The 15,687-nt window shown below is 34.8% G+C and overlaps 1 non-coding gene across 1 annotated transcript; it reads right to left on the bottom strand.

The window, feature by feature from the left end:
• Positions 1-1,739: 1,739 nt before the first annotated feature.
• LOC128286243 (small nucleolar RNA R71) lies at positions 1,740-1,846 on the bottom strand. Its single transcript, XR_008276787.1, has one exon. It is a non-coding gene; the product is annotated as a small nucleolar RNA R71 (small nucleolar RNA).
• Positions 1,847-15,687: the final 13,841 nt, after the last annotated feature.

Raw genomic sequence — 15,687 nt, 5'->3', positions numbered from 1 at the left:
CTGGGACACAAGCCTCGATTTGAGATTTACATGTAAGACTATGTCTGGGACATCGACATCGTATTTGATTTTGTGTAAGACCCTGTCTGGGACAGAGGCGTTGATACTGAATTACATGTAAGACCACGTTTGGGACGTCGGCATTGTACCCGTTTATGAGTATCTGTATTGATTCTGAACCGTCTGATGATAGAGTACGAGATAGGGGAATGAATATATGAAATGTATAATCTGTATAGGTACGTTTGTATCGTACTAAATCTTTGAATATGAAAAATTCTGTTTCTGTGAAATACTGAATGTGAAGTATGTATGGAAATTGGAAATGATGCATGAAATGTATACAAGCTAATGAGCATGGTTAGGCTCATGAATTACTCTGTGATACGACTATAAATTCTTGCTATTGACTTTTACTTTATATGCTTTAGTAGATAGACCAATTGTATTTGGCTTACTAAGCTCTTTGTAGTTTACTCTGTGTGATTTCTGTTTGTTTTACAGTTACCGTAGCTACTGAAGGCTCGGGAATAGTCGAGGATTTTCATCACACTATCGAACTCATTTTGGTACTTTTGAAAGTGTAAATATTTTTAAGTATGGCATGTATAGGCTAGAATGTTTATGTATTTAAGCTTTGATATGTATATATGTTATGCCATGAGAGTTGCCTAGTAAATGGTATGTATGTGCTTGGTTTTGTAAATGGTTTGTGATACTAAATCGTGTATGCTTGTAATGCTTATATAGCCTTGTATGTATTGGTCATTTTGAAATATGTCAAGTTAATTAAATGGTAAGTTAAGAATGAGTTGAAAGGTGCCATAAGTGAGCTATGAAATGAGCATTTTGGCATGTAGTTGTAATAAGATTTTTATTGTGTTTTGGTATGGATTTGAATAGGTTATTGAATGATGATGATTTAGTTATAATGAAGTATGTTTTAAGAATGAAATTGACTGAAATTTTGGTATAAATATTGTTTAATATTGCTTGTAAGAATGACCCCAAAATAAGGGGTGGCAAGTTGGCTTAAACCAAGCCTGCATTATGCCACACGGTCAAGGAACACGTGCGTGTCATATGGCTGTGGGCTTAAGTCAGTGGCTAGCCAAGTATCACACGGCCATAGCATACGGGCATGTCTATTGGCCATGGGTGAAAGTCAGTATGTGTGCCTTGTTTTGGCTCGACTGGTTCACATGGGTGTGTCTGATGCCTGTGTGAGGGACACGGCCTGGTTACACGGGCGTGTGACTTCAACAAAATTGAAAGATTTTCTGAGTTCTGAAATTTATTATTGTTTCCGGTTTAGTTCCGACTGTCCCTAAAAGTATGTTTTAGGTTTCGTAGACCATCTAAAGAGATGAATTGCTGATGTTAGATTATGCATAAACGTTATGTGATGTCTGTGATTCTGGATTGGTTTGAAATGTTCTATCCGTCTAGTAATTCCTCGTAATCCTAATCCGATGAAGGTTACGGGTTTAGGGGTGTTAAAGTTGAGTCGGTTGCCTACTGAATATCCACGACTGCATTTAAGACTTTTCTTAAAACTCTATGACTCGTTCAGGCAACAAGGTGTTCCTGACGATGCCTTACAATTTAAATTGTTTCCATATTCATTGAAAGATCGTGCCAGAGCATGGTTGAATGCTTTGTTGTCAGGGACAGTGGCATCTTGGAATGATTTTTGCCAAAGGTATTTGATATGGTATAATCCCCCTAATATGAATTCCAAGCTTAGAAATGACATTACATCTTTTTGGCAATCAGATGGTAAGATGTTGTGTGAAGCTTAGGAAAGATTTAAGGAATTGGTTCAGAAATGTCCGATGCATGAATTCTAGCACAGGACATAGATGGAAATGTTTTATAATAGGTTAAACGTGCATACAAGGATGGTAATTGATGCTTCTACTAATGGTACCTTGTTGGATAAATCCTATAATGAAGCATATGAAATTTTGGAAAGGATAGCCAATAATGATTATCAGCACACTACCATGAGAGTTGGGATTGGCAAGAGAGCTGTTGGCACTATGGAGCTCGATGCAATCATTTTGTTGACAACTCAGGTATCATCTCTAGCCAACATGATCAAAAAAAAATGAAGAGAATGGCTAAAGATTAGGAGATGAAATCAGCTGAACTATTGTGTATCTATTGTGGGAAGATCATGTGTTTGATGAATATCCATCAAACCTAGCCTTTGTGTATTATACGAGCAATTTCAACTGTAATAATATATTCCAACACCTACAATCCGGGCTGGAACCAACACACAAACTTCATTTGGAATAATCAAGGAGTGAGAAATTCTAAGAATTTTATTATATAGAATGCCATAAGTGCACCGCCTGGTTATAATCAACCTATAACGCAGCTGTAACACCTCTAACCCGTATCTGTTGCCAGAATAGGGTTATAAGGCATTGCAAAATAAAACACGATTCCGAACAATTAAATATAAATATTCATATATTCACATAAACAAGTCTTGAAAGTTAATCAAAATTTATTTCATAAACTCATACAACTCTTAAGTTTGAACATTTCATATCATATGTATTTATGGTCATATTGTTTACATGAAACAATATAACATATAATTTATCAATAATTTTATATATGCGGCATTAGCATAGTGATTTATATGAATCTATTATGCTTTACATATTAATACCAAATAAAAGCAAGTATTCGGTTATGAGTTAACTCACTTAATTTCCTAGTCTATTCGGCTAATATATCATTGTATACATTTGCAAACTTACACGAAATTAGCAAGTTCATATAGCGACATACATAAGTATATAGCATCAATAATTATGAACATCTTTACTCACATATAAGGCACATAAAAACTTAACTAATATGATAAGACCAAATGTCATATACGTATGTCTTAACTTAGTCCATAAGTGAACACAAAAATTTGTATCATGCATATGTCTTTCTCTTTACCTATCAATTTTATAATTTACCTTAACTCAATAACATTCATAATGAACCATACGACTAAACATTTATGTATAACCTAATCAATATATATACATGCATGGTGCACATTTACCCCAAAACCAAGGCCACATTTAACATTTGAACATATTTTAAAACGATTGATCAAAGCAAACACAGACATTTTTCATTGCTCATCATCTTGCTTAGCTGAAATATACTACTTTAAAACACATACAGAACCAAAATTCCCATCATCGAATTATCAAAACTAAACTTATTAAACAATAATACTAAGAACATACTAAATCAAAACTGAGCATAATGGGCAAGTTCACATATATACCATTTCTTAGTATAAAGCACATCCAAAATAACCAAACATATTTACGACTGACATCTCCTTACCTCATGCAAAATCATTAACCAAATTCAATATACAAACACATAACACATATTATGTTCATTCATGACACATAGCATATTAATCAAAATAGACTCAAACCATTATTATATCGGAACCGAATTCAAGCATAGAAATAAGCCATTTTTGCATGGCCTTTATACAAAACCAAAATTCATCATTTCAAAAGACATTCCAGGCTATACATGCCATAATTCAAATTTGATTATTTAAATACCGAAGCTGTATATAGTGTGATAGACTTTGCTGACGATCCCCAAGCCTGTAACTTGAATCCAAAATCTATAAAATAGAATCATACATAAAAACACAGAGTAAGCTTTTGAAGCTTAGTAAGTCATAAAAAAATAAGAAACCCAATAATATATTCAACTCAATTAAATTGAATCAAACTATAATATCATTTTCACATCTAATTACAAACTTACCATCTTATAAATAATGTATAAACTCTCATACATAATTATTACCTTGGTCGAATGCTTATCTAGTTAAAATGGTAAAATACCATTCAACTTCTAAAGCCATGATTTCATTTTATGTTCAAATATACCTATATTCACATACACAAGCTCATGAATCAAAGACGACATTTTATACATACATATATTATTTGGCCAAATATCACATATACCCTTATTCAAAACTCATTTCAATAATATTCACATTATTATTCACAAGGCCGAATACCCTACCTTACTCACATACATTCTTCCTTTACCTCATACATGATCTATAACAAATATCAAACAAACTTACTTACCTCATTTCAATTATATATTAAGCTAATTCATACCTGATCATTCAACCCATTTATACGTTCGATCACAACTAATCATTGCCCGATGAACCATTCGGAATTGTATAGGAACTCGAATAATCACACACATCATACAACGCCAACGTCCCAGATGTGGTCTTACATGTAATCACATATCGATGCCATTGTCCCAGACAGGGTCTTACTCGTACACATATATCTGAATCACATATCGATGGCATGGTTTTACTCGTACACATAAGTCGGAATCCTATGCCATGACATATGTATCCTAACTATTCCTACGGTTCACACAGGGCTTTCGGACGTCGTAATTCGGTCGAAACAAATTCAGAAATGTAATAACCAAGCCTTTTCATATTCGGCCATAACAAATATAAATTCTAGCATTTCATAACAGCATATATATTTAACATTTAACTACTATTAAACACGTCTATTTGCTTATAAACTTACCTCGAACGATATAAAATAGAACGAAGCTGCTAGTGGACAATTTTCGTTTTTCCCCGATCCAAATCCGATTTCTTTGGTTCTTGATCTAGACATATTCAAATTAAGCTCATTCAAACATATTTTCATTCAATTTAGTCCAAAAACACATAAATGGGAAAATTACCATTTTACCCCTAACATTTATAATTTTTACAATTTAGTGCCTATTGCACAAAACACAAAATACACAAAATTTCTCCATACCCAAGCTTGGCCGAATATTACCCATATCCATACAAGCCCATATAATTCATTTATTTCACATTTTAGTCCCTCAAATTATTATTTTTGCAATTTAGTCCTAATTACTTAAAATCATCAAAAACTCCAATGCAAAACATGTTAATCTAAAACATATCTTCCATACTTCATCATCAAACAACAAAAATCAAATGATCTCAACAATGGCACAACTCAAAACATTCATCAAAAAAAAAATTTAAGCATGGGTTTTGTAGTACTCGAAGCAACTGTAACATCCCATACCCGAGACCGTTGCCGGAGTCGAACATGAGGTGCTAACAGACTTAATTCATTGATTTTCACAGTCCATTTTAAAAATTTTCAGACAAGCTGGCTAACTGCATCACTGTCACCTTAAAAACCATATCTTGAGTTCTAAAACTCGAAAACCAGTTTCGTAAATTTTACCTGAAACTAGACTCACATATCCTTCTAAAAATTTTTTTCTAGAATTTTTGGTCGAGCCAATTAGTACAGTTTATTAGTTAAAGTCTCCCCTATTTCAGGGTTCGACTACTCTGACCTTCATGCATTACGACTTAGATATCTCCTTGTACAGGGCTTAAATACTTATGCAGTTTGTTTCTAATGAAACTAGACTCAAAAAGGAATCTATAAATATATGCCTTGACTTCTAATTATCTCTGGTTAATTTATAGTGAATTTCCAAAATCAGATCAGGGGATCCAGAAATCGCTCTGGCCCTGTTCCACGAAAACTTAAATATCTCTTAAAATACGACTCATATGATCATTTCGTTTCTTCCATATGAAAGTAGATTCATCAAGGTTAGATTACATAATTTATTCACTATTTAATTCCATTCCTACTATTTTTACTGATTTTTCAAATCTACACCACTGCTGCTGTCAGCATCTGTTTTTAAGGTAAACTTTACCTATTTCATGGTTTTCCATGAATCAACTAGAATTTGACATACAAAACACCAAAATGATCATGATTAACCATTCCAATGGCTAATCGTTACCAGACATTTCCATACCTCTCAATGAACAACATACAAAACGATTATAATGCTATGCTCAAAGTATATATAAGCCATTTTCGCATGGCTATCCAAATTTATACAAAACCAAAGGGTACATGACCAACAACAAAGAGGGTAGTCCTATACATGCCATTTTTAGAGTTCAACCAAAAGTGTACCAAAAGGGCTTTGATAGTGTGGACGACTTCGACTTCGACAATCCCAAGTCCGATAGCTGACGAACCAAAATCTATAAAACAGAGATTCAAAGAACGGAGTAAGCATTTAATGCTTAGTAAGTTTTGAGCAGTGAAATTAAGGACAACCAAAGTATAGCATTCATATAACTAAACGGATAATTTCATATACACATATTCTCAAAAAAAATCAGTCCTACTTCACATTTCCAACCCTTATATTCACACACAAGGATCAACAACCAAAGGCGGAAGCTCATTAATTGGTGAGCGAATAATATTTAAAAGGAATCAACTACTCCAATACATATCTGAAACGTACCTCATCGTTGGGATTCTACGTATTAATTGAAATTATTACAGCAAGATCGCTCATTCCCAAACCAAGTACCTTCGGAATTTAGCCGGATATAGCTACTTGCTCAAATGCCTTCGGGACTAGCCCGATAATAGTAACTCGCACAAATGCCTTCGGGACTTAGCCCGGTTATAGTAACTCGCACAAATGCCTTCGGGACTTAGCCCGGATATAGTAGCTCACACAAATGCCTTCGGGACTTAGTCCGGTTATCATCCAAATATCCATGCACATATCAATAAATCATGACACATCTATATTTCATTTTCATAACTAGAATTCAAACACAAGTCACTTATTAAGCATTATCATTTTCGGCTCAATAGTTACATACAAAGAGCATGATTTTAATTTACTTAAAACATGATCTAATCGAATCATAATCTAAGATCCATTACTCAAAAACTTACTTGGATGTTGTCGAGCGATTTCATGACTATTCGATCACTTTTTCCTTTCCTTGTCCAACTTTGGTCCTCTAAGCTCTTGAGCTAATTCAAGCAAATTTAACTTATTAAAGTCTCATTATGCTAGCTTATGGCGAATATGACAAGGAGTTGATAGGTCATATGGCCACCTTTAGCTCAAATACAAAGTGGTCATACGCATTTTAATCACATTGAGCAATTTAATACAATTAATCTAACATTTCCTCATGTGCACCTTCATGACCGAATACACACATCATTAACCTAATATCAATTAACTAAGCACTTTAACAAATTCTCCTTGAGCCGATTATCTAAGTCAAGATAAAAGCATCAATATGCTTGCCCTAACCGAATACATGCAACACCAATCTATCTCATGTGGCGAATATGCATGTCTATGTTGAGGCCAATTATATGCTTAATACTTCCTACAAATATGGTTACTTGTATTAACTACATACCATTTTGTTTCAAGTTCAAAACTCGGCTAATACACATATATACACTAGTAATCAAATACTAATATTTGCACTTCACCTTACTACCATTTCTCATGCAAATAACATGAACAACAACCATATTTCCTACTATGGCCGAATGCATCAAGACACCATACCATTTCAATTTTGGTCATGGGTTAAACAAAGAACCTAATGTCTAACTCAAAAAAATGCTAAAAAAGAAAATCCAAGAGGCATCAATCCACCATCACATGTATCATTACAAAGCTTCACATTTAGCATGCAAATGACATCAACACAAATCCACCTTAGCGAAACTTAACTCATCTTCATGCATCATCACCACAACATCAAACACCAACCAAGAAGACAACACCCATGGTGAATATCATCTCCATCACATAGCAAAGATTTAAACCATGGGCTAGGTAGAACTCAAGCTAACAACTAAAACATGCATGCATCTCATGGAACATCATCAAACATACCTTAATCTAGATACAAGTATGGCGAACCTCTTCAACCTTTTCTTCCCTCCTTCCTTTGATTTTTCGGTCAAGAAGAAACAAATGAGAACCTTTTTTTTCATCATCCTACTAACCATTAGTATTTTATTGCCCATGCTCCTTATTTTATTTTTCCTAACATAAAACACTAACATAAAAGGTTTATAATACCTTTTATCCCATAGCGTAATGACCACTAGTCAAATTTTGGGTAATTTGACATGCAAACCCATCACCTTTATAACATGCATTAATAGGCCACTTACATTTGCCTAGCACATTTCTAAATTTTCTCACATAAGTCCTATTAACTAAATTCACATGCAATTAACTAAATCGAAGCTTAAAACTTTCACACATTCATATTCACATATTTTAGACAATAATTATCATATTCAAATAATTTGGTGACTCGGTTTAGCGGTCCCGAAACCGCTTTTCGACTAGGGTCACTTTAGGCCTGTCACAGCAACGATCTGAAAAACATAGAAATTATCAAAAACCGAACAAAAACGAACCTTGATTGAGCTTGAATAAGTGCTGAACCCTAGCTTTGATATTTATTTCTTCTTTTGTTTAATTTCGGTTAAAGAGAATGAATAAAGAAAAACATGGCTTATTTCATGATATAACAACATATATTAACTTATTAACTAATTTACCTAATTAACCTTAATGAAATAATAATAAAATCATATAACATATGTCTATTGCCATCAAAACAATATGCTAATGAAATATTTACAACATAAATACTCCAACTTAGAAAACATTAACAATTCGACCCTTATGCAAGTTACCCCCTAATTTTCATTTTACGCGATTAAGCCTTTTTATTTTATCGAACACTCAAATGATAAAATTAAAGAACAAAAATTTCACAATTATAAATTCACACAAAATAAACACATAATATATTTTTTAAATATTTTTCTGACTCGGATTCGAGGTCCCAAAACCACCGTTCTGGTTAGGTTCTAAATCGGGCTGTTATAGCGGCAAAATGTTCAACAAAATTCAACATCATCTGCTTCATCTATTGAAACATTGCTGAAAGAATACATGGCCAAGAATAACATCGTGATCCAAAGTCAAGTTGCATTTTGAATAGCCTTGGAAAATTAAGTGGGACAGATTGCCAATGCTCTAAATTTGAAACCTCGAGAAGCATTGTCAATTGATGCTGAGAATGTGAGATCACAAGGGAAGGAGCATTGCAAGGCCATCACTCTCAGAAGTGGTACTTAGCTGAATGAAGTTGTTAGAGATTCCACTACGAAAGAGGAAGATTGAAGTCTCAATCGAGGGCAGATTACAGAACCATTTGAAAAGCAACTTACAGCTGAAAATGCCAAACAAAAGAATGTTACAGTAGAATCAAATCATGTCGTCAAACTAAATGCCATAGCAAAACAATATCGGTAGTTTAAAGGAAGGCCACTGCCACCTTTTCCTCAGATATTCCAAAATTCCAAGCAAGAATTTTAGTTCAAGAGATTTTTTAATGTCCTAAAGGAACTCCATATTAACATATAGTTAGTGGAAGCTTTGGAGCAAATGCCTAATTATGTAAAATTCATGAAGGATATATTTCAAAGAAGCAACAATTAGGGGAATTTGAAATTGTTGCTTTCACTGGAGGGTGTACAACGATGTTGATGAATAAATGCCCCCAAAGTTGAAGGACCTAGGAAGTTTTACTATCCCTTGTTCAATTGGAAATCATTATATTGGTAAGGCATTATGTGATTTAGGAGCAAGTATAAATTTAATGCCTATGTCTATTTTTAAGAAGCTAGGAATTAGGAAGGCAAGACCCACCATAGTCACCCAACTAGCTAATCGATCTTAAACACATTTGGAAGGTAAAATTGAAGATGTATTGGAAAGAGTAGATAAATTTATTTTTCCAGCCAATTTTATTATTTCAGAATGTAAGGCTGACAAAGATGTGTCAATTATTCTTGGAAGACCTTTTCTTGCTACAGGTAGAATGTTAATTGATATGCACAAAGGTGAGTTAACAATGAGGGTAAATGATCAACAAATTACTTTCAATGTATTAAATGCCTTGAAATGTGCCAATGAAAATGAGGATTGTCAGACCAGTTGGCTGATCAAAAAAATAGTGGAGGAGGAGTTTGCCAAATTTTGTCACGATAATTTTGATGATAATGAAGATCTATCTAGGCTAAGTGAAGTAGAACCACTTGTAGAACTCGATGAAATCATGGAGACCAAACGATTGATGGATAGATAAAGGAAGAAGTTTGAATCCTTGGATTTATCAGATTGTTCTTTTAAACCTTCTAAACTTTCTATAGAGGAACATCCCACACTAGAGTTAAAGCCTTTTCCGTTGCATTCAAAGTATACCTACTTAGGAGACAACAATACTCTGCTAGTAGTTAAATCTATAGAATTGAAACTTGATCAAGAGGTCAAGTTGCTAGATGTTTTGAGGAGATTTAAGAAGGCATTGAGATGGACAATTACCAACATCAAGGAATCATCCTTGCTATCTGCATGCATAAGATTTTGTTAGAAGATTGCCATAACAATTCTATCAAAAAGCAGAGAAGGTTGAACCTAACCATGAAGGAAGTTGTAAAGAAAGAGGTCCTCAAGTGTCTCGACTGTGGAATTATATACCCTATTTCAGATAGTTTGTGGGTGAGCCTTGTACAATGTGTACCTAAGAAAGGAGGTGTCACAATGTTAGCAATGATAACATTGAGCTCAAACCAACTTGTACTGTCATGGGATGGAGAGTATGCATGGGCCATTGCAAGCTTAAAAAGGCAACTAGGAAGGACCATCTTCCCTTATCGTTCATCGATCAAATGTTGGATAAATTAGTTAGGAAAGCCTTCTACTATTTCTTGGATGGGTATTCAAGGTATAACTAGATTGCCATAGCTTTTAGTGACCAAGAGAAGACCACTTTCACTTGTCCATATAGAACTTTCGTGTTTAGACGAATGCCATTTGGGTTGTGTAATGCCCTAGCAACATTTCAATGTTGCATGATAGCGGTATTCTCGAACATGGTGGACAACTTTCTGGAAGTTTTCATGGACAATTTCTCTATGTTTGGCATTACCTTCTAGAGCTAATTGAAGAACTTGAAATTAGTTCATTGTCGCTGTGAAGAAACTAATCTTGTTTTATTTTGGGAAAAATGCCACTTTATGGTTTGTGAAGGCATTGTTTTGGGACATTAAATATCACAGCAAGGGATTTCAATGGACAAACCCAAAATTGAGGTGATTGCAAAATTGTCACCTCCTAACATTGTTAAAGGTATTAGAAGTTTCTTATGCCACGCAGGATTTTATAGAAGATTTATTAAGGATTTCTCGAAGATACCGAACCATTTTGTGCTTTGTTAGAGCATAATAAACCTTTCAATTTGATGAACCTTGCTTGCGAGCATTTGAATAATTGAAGCAATTGGTGACAACACTAATTGTAATACCACCAGAGTAGACACTGCCATTTGAACTAATGTGTGACGCCAACGACTTTGCTATAGGTACAGGATTGGGGCTAAGGAAAAACAAAGTAGTTCATGCTATATATTACACATGCAGGACCATGACAGACATGCAGGTCGAATCGGGGTTGGAGATCGTTGGAGGTAAAATCACACTATCAAACTATCATTTTTGGCATAATTAATTCAAATATTAGAAATATCAAGTGAGTGGCATGTATAGGAAGTTGGTTTATGATATGTATTATTATTATGATTTTGACCATACGTATCAGTCTGCATTGAGTTATCGTATATGATCATGAGATGTGGTCCTTATCCATTATGGTTTATAAGTTTAATTAATCATGCCATGTCCTATGTTTTGATGTGATGATATAGTTAGCTTTGTTTGTTATGCATGATTGGTAATACATCGTAAGTTAAATGCGAGCCAGATGGATCATGAATTAAATGGAAATGAGTAATGTTGCCTTGAATATGGATGTTTAATGGACAAATTGGTAACTACGTTATGATGGTATAAAATGAGAATAAGATTTAGCATGTCTAGTTCTAGTTAATATAAGAATGTATATTATATACAGGATGGTAAGCAAATATGTTATGGTTAAGTTTATGCATGTGTTCGAAAAGTTTTGAATTTAATGAAATTTTATGGCCTGGTTTTTGTCTATGTGTATGGTTAAGTCTGGTAATGCCTCGTACTCTGTTCCAGCCTTGGATACGGGTAAGGGGTGTTACAATGCAACTATACCCCCGATACAACAGTAAAATGATCGTAACCCATTGTTGCCACAAAATGCTGACATCCACAATAGAACCATACGAGATTGTGTAGTACCTATTCTGGATGATCTAGAACCAGGAGTTGTTAGACCAACAATTCAAGTTGGGAACTTTGAACTTAAGCCAGTGATGTTTCAAATGCTGAACTCTAGTGGCCAATATGCTCAACTTCTACATGAAGATGCGAGAGAACATCTTAAATCATTTTTATTGATCTGTGCTTCCTTTAGTCAACAACGCGTTCCTAATGATGCCTTAAGGATGCAATTATTTCCCTATTCCTTACAAGGGAGAGCTCGTACTTGGTTTCTTGGGCTACCTACTGGATCAATCACTTCTTGGAATGCTTTCACCACACAGTTTCTGTTGCAATTTAACCTATCGACAATGAATGCTCATTTTTAAAACAATGTTAATGGTTACTATCAGCTGGATGATGAAAATCTTCACACCACATGGGAACGTTATAATTCTTTGGTTGGACGTTGTCCCATGCACGACATTCAACCAGAAACACAAATTGAGATTTTTTATAATGGTTTGAATTCTCATACAAGGAATCTTGTCGTTGCATCAACCAATGGATTGCTACTGGATTGTACTTACAATAATGCTGTGAGAATTCTTGAGAGAATTGCTCTAAATGATTACCAATTTCCCATCTCTAAAGCTACACAAGCAAAGACTACTCCAAGAGTTATTGAATTGGATGAAATATCCATGCTAAGTCTCCTCACTCACAAACATGATTAAAAATATGCAAGGGGCGAGTGACATTGGACCTAAACAGGCTGCTCAACAATTGGATATTCCTACCTTTTGCTGCCAAATTTGTGGTGACAACCATAGTTATGAAGATTTTCTGCAACATGCAAAAAATGGCTATTATGTTATTAATGTTTGCAACAATTCTTATGGCAACTCTTCCAACAACTCTGCACACAACCAACGGTTTTGGGGAACTCAAAATGTTGGACAAAATGCTGCGACATTCGGATATAGGAATGCATCTACTCAGGGAAACTATAATCCATGACAAGGGAATTATACTCAACAATAGCTGAACTATAGTCCACAACCTCAGAGGTATCAACCACAAGGTCTGACGTAATCTCATCAAAATTAGATGCAACCACAGATTCTTCGATTATGAATAAGAATACCCAAGGACAACGACAACAAAAGTATACACACACTTCTACTTTTGACCCATTAAAAGCTCTTGAGGCATTAATGATGGAGCATATTACTCGAACAGAAGCTATTGTTCAAGGAAATTCATCTTCTATTCGAGCATTGGAGGCACAACTGGGATAGCTTGCTTCAAATCTGACTACTCAATCACAAGGCTCCTTACCAAGTGACACCGAAGACCCCAACTCGAAGGGAAAGAGCACTGTAAAGCTATCGCTCTTAGCAGTGGTAAACAAACTGGTAAATCGGTTATTGATTCTAATATAGCATCCCCAGGTACTAGTGACATAACCCTGATGGAAAGGTTGATTCTAAAGAGCTTGTTAATGTACCAGGCAAAGTAATACCACCAATTTTCGCTCATATGCCATATATTCAACCTTCGAAATTGTGGACGCAACCAAAGGTATCACCGCAACTGGAGTCCTTCCACTTGTACCTTTTCCACAAAGATTTAAGAGGAATGAAAATGATAAATAATACTAGTAGTTTTTAGATACACTAAAATAACTGCAGATCAATATTTCTTTAGTGGACACTCTGGTACAAATTTTGAGTTATGGGAAATTTATGAAAGACCTCTTGTCCAAGAAGAAAAAACTCACTAATGTTGAAACTATTGCACTCACAAAAGGTTGTAGTGTTGTCTTGACAAACAAGTTACCCCCTAAATTGAATGATCTTGCCAGTTTTACCATTCCATGTTTGATTGGCAATTAATATTTGGGTAAAGCTTTATGTGATTTGGGAGCCAGCATCAACCTCATGCCATTATCTACTTTTATAAAATTGGGAATTGGTCATATGAAACTTACTGCAGTGACATTGCAACTGACAGATCGATCTTTAGCTCAACCTGAAGGGAAAATCAAAGATGTTTAGTTTTTGTGGATAAATTCGTTTTTCCGGCTAATTTTAGCATACTTGACTGCGAAGAAGACAAGGCAGTTCCCATAATCTTAGGACGACCATTTTTAGCCACTGGCCGAACTCTCTTTGATGTTTATAAAGTAAAACTCACCATGCTACTAAATGATGAGCAAGTTACCTTCAGTGTTTTTGAGTCTATTCATTACAAGGATAAAGTAGAGTGCCATACTGTCGATGTGCTTGATGATTTGATTGAGGAACAATTCAACAACCAAAGCACAGTCCTTACTGAAGAAATTGTAGTGACATCTGAGGCTGAATCCATAGATAATTGTTATAGCACAGATAACGTTAGTATTGTTGAAGTCAAGCATAGATGGCAAATTGAATCTTTAGACTTAACCAATAGAACAACTCCAATTTTCAAACCATCAATTGCAGAAGCTCCCACTCTGGAATATATCTTCTTAGGTGATCACAATGTTCTCAGATATATTTAAGATTCTTTAGATGTTTTTATAGATGACTTTTCAATTTATGGGAATGATTTTGATCATTGCACTGACAATTTGTATAAAGTACTGCAGTGATGTGAGGGCATTCATCTTGTCTTGAATCGGGAAAAATGTCATTTTATGGCAACTGAAGGCATTGTGTTGGGCCTTCGCATCTCTAATCAGGGTATTCAAGTAGATAAAGCTAACGTGGAAATTATCAAGAAATTACCCCCCACCGACAAATGTGAAAGGTATTCCTAGTTTTCTTAGAGATGTAGGATTTTAACGACAATTTATTAGGGATTTTTTAAATTTTGCAAAACCATTATGCTTATTGCTGAAACAAAATAAAAAATTCCTGTTTGATGAGACATGTCTGGATGCCTTTATTCAGTTAAAGAAGCAGTTGATCAATGCCCCCATTGTCCTTGCACCTGATTGGTCTCAGCCTTTTGAAGTTATGTACAATGCAAGTGATTTCACCATGGATGCAATGCTAGGACAACGCAGAGGAAAAATTTTTCATGCCATCTATTATGCTAGCATAACTCTTATAGAAACTCAATTCAATTATACCACCACAGAGAAAGAATTGCTAGCCATCATCTTTGCTTTCAACAAGTTTCATTCATATCTTGTCGGCACAAAAGTTATGGTATTCACTGATCATCCGGCGTTGCGATATCTCTTTGCGAAAAAAGATGCCAAACCAAGACTGATACAATGGATTTTATTATTGCAAGAATTTCACATTGAGATAAGAGACCGCAAGGGGTCAGAGAATCAAGTTGCTGATCATTTGTCTAGATTGGAAGTTGGTAGCAAATACTTCAAATTATTTAGACATTCCCAGATGAGATGTTATTCACTGTCAATGTAATTCCTTGGTATGCAGATTTGGTTAATTACTTGATGTGTGGTAAGCTCCCATTGAGTATCAAGGGCCATAAAAAAGAAAGATTTCATCGTGATGTAGTGAAGTACTATTGGAACGAG

Source organism: Gossypium arboreum, chromosome 12 (assembly GCF_025698485.1).
Source record: "Gossypium arboreum isolate Shixiya-1 chromosome 12, ASM2569848v2, whole genome shotgun sequence".
NCBI classification, from domain to species: domain Eukaryota; kingdom Viridiplantae; phylum Streptophyta; class Magnoliopsida; order Malvales; family Malvaceae; genus Gossypium; species Gossypium arboreum.
The sequence above is the reverse complement of the archived record's forward strand: the minus strand, read 5'-3'. Positions and strand labels throughout refer to the sequence as shown.